This window comes from Notothenia rossii, assembly GCF_949606895.1.
Source record: "Notothenia rossii genome assembly, chromosome: 11".
Classification (NCBI taxonomy): domain Eukaryota; kingdom Metazoa; phylum Chordata; class Actinopteri; order Perciformes; family Nototheniidae; genus Notothenia; species Notothenia rossii.
In genome coordinates, this window is record NC_136910.1 from 59565630 (window position 1) to 59568453 (window position 2824).

Consider the following 2824-nt stretch of genomic DNA (forward strand, 5'->3'; position numbering starts at 1 on the left):
CAGGACTCAGAGAGACACGAGGAGAGCTGGAGCTCTGATGGAGTCAGGACTCAGAGAGACACGAGGAGAGCTGGAGCTCTGATGGAGTCAGGACTCAGAGAGACGAGGAGAGCTGGAGCTCTGATGGAGTCAGGACTCAGAGAGACATGAGGAGAGCTGGAGCTCTGATGGAGTCAGGACTCAGAGAGACACGAGGAGAGCTGGAGCTCTGATGGAGTCAGGACTCAGAGAGACACGAGGAGAGCTGGAGCTCTGATGGAGTCATAATAATAATAATTCTCAAAAACTCTAGCCCCGATCTATGTGTTCAGAGAGAATAATCAACATGCTGCATAACAAGATAGAACCATAACACCTCTATCAGCTGATCCAACAGGAACATAGAACCATAACACCTCTATCAGCTGATCCAACAGGAACATAGAACCATAACACCTCTATCAGCTGATCCAACAGGAACATAGAACCATAACACCTCTATCAGCTGATCCAACAGGAACATAGAACCATAACACCTCTATCAGCTGATCCAACAGGAACATATAACCATAACACCTCTATCAGCTGATCCAACAGGAACATAGAACCATAACACCTCTATCAGCTGATCCAACAGGAACATAGAACCATAACACCTCTATCAGCTGATCCAACAGGAACATAGAACCATAACACCTCTATCAACTGATCCAACAGGAACATAGAACCATAACACCTCTATCAGCTGATCCAACAGGAACATAGAACCATAACACCTCTATCAGCTGATCCAACAGGAGCATAGAACCATAACACCTCTATCAGCTGATCCAACAGGAACATAGAACCATAACACCTCTATCAGCTGATCCAACAGGAACATAGAACCATAACACCTCTATCAGCTGATCCAACAGGAACATAGAACCATAACACCTCTATCAGCTGATCCAACAGGAACATAGAACCATAACACCTATATCAGCTGATCCAACAGGAACATAGAACCATAACACCTCTATCAGCTGATCCCACAGGAACATAGAACCATAACACCTCTATCAGCTGATCCAACAGGAACATAGAACCATAACACCTATATCAGCTGATCCAACAGGAACATAGAACCATAACACCTCTATCAGCTGATCCAACAGGAACATAGAACCATAACACCTCTATCAGCTGATCCAACAGGAACATAGAACCATAACACTTCAGTCAGTGTGCATCTTGACCCGGTGAGGACACTACCTATTGACTCAGCAATCACTGTAAGTTATAATCTTGTTTAAATAGACTTCTCTGTTTCATGTATTCTACTCTGTATAATTGTTCTGTCGTTATTGAAGCTAAAACTGCGATTTCTGAGAGATTTTAAATCTCAGATCTGCTCAACCTGTAAGACAGGTCTCAGTGGGTCACGCGCCTCAACCCTGCATTACAATAGGCAGGAACACTCTGCTGTCGCCCACCAGCTGAAGAGAGTTAACTAATTAGAGGGGCGTGCCCCCACAGCTGTGAGAACTCAGCAATCAGGTGTCCATCTTAGGTGGCTCTTTCCTGGAGCATCAGCCAGACGAAGACTGACGAAGACTGACAAAGACTGACGAAGACATTGGAGTCCTGTTGGAGTCATGAGGGAGGCAAAGAGGAGGCAGATCCTAATTTGATTGAGCGAAGTATCGCTGGTGTTTAGTTTGTGTTATTCAATTCTCTTGGGTTCTCTAGCCCCTCGTGCTATAGTCATGTGTATTTTCTCCATTCCTGTTCATGTGTCCTCTCGCAATTATCACTGGCCCCGTGTATCTCCTAATCGATATAACCGGCCTGCTCTCGTCTATCCCACATGCTCCACTGAGGTCCAACATCTAGTTTCAGGGGGCCCCCCAAAGCCCCTTCCCCCTCCTCCCTCTTGGCTCTTCTTTTTCTGACTCACCTTTACTCACCTCTGGGTCACCAGACCCTCCCTTCACCCCCACACTGACCTCCTTCTCCCCTCTCTCTCCAAGTGAGGGTCTTACCCTCATTACCTCTGCCCGTCCTACCACCTGTTCTCTGGACCCTATCCCCTCAAACCTCCTTCAGACTATCGCTCCTGATATTCTACCGTTTCTCATTTCATCAACACTTCTCTAACTTCTGGTCACTTTCCAAACAGTCTCAAGGAGGCAAGAGTAAACCCTCTCCTAAAGAAACCCACTCTCAACCCGTCTGATGTTAGAAACTACAGGCCCGTCTCTCTCCTCCCGTTCCTGTCTAAAACACTTGAACTGTCTTTAAACAACTCTCCTGTTACCTCCATCAGAACAACCTTCTGGATCCGCACCAGTCTGGTTTCAAGGCAGGTCACTCAACAGAAACTGCTCTCCTTGCTGTCTCTGAGGAACTGCACACGGCTAAAGCAGTCTCCCTCTCCTCTGTCATCATCCTTCTGGACCTGTCTGCTGCATTCAACACAGTGAACCATCAGATCCTCCTTCACACTCTCTGCACTTTCCCTCCTCACCTCATACCTCAAAGACCTACAGGGTAACTTGGAGAGGGTCCGAGTCCGATCCTTGTCAATTAACTACAGGGGTCCCTCAGGGCTCTGTTCTCGGTCCCCTCCTCTTCTCCTTGTACACAAACTCGCTCGGGTCTGTCATTAGCCCGCATGGTTTTTCATACCACTGCTACGCTGACGACACCCAACTAATTCTGTCCTTTCCCCGCTCGGAGACCCAGGTCGTCGCACGCATCTCTGCTTGTCTAGCAGACATCTCTCAGTGGATGTCTGCTCACCACCTCAAGCTCAACCTCAACAAGACTGAACTGCTTTTCCTTCCGGGAAAAGATTGTCCCA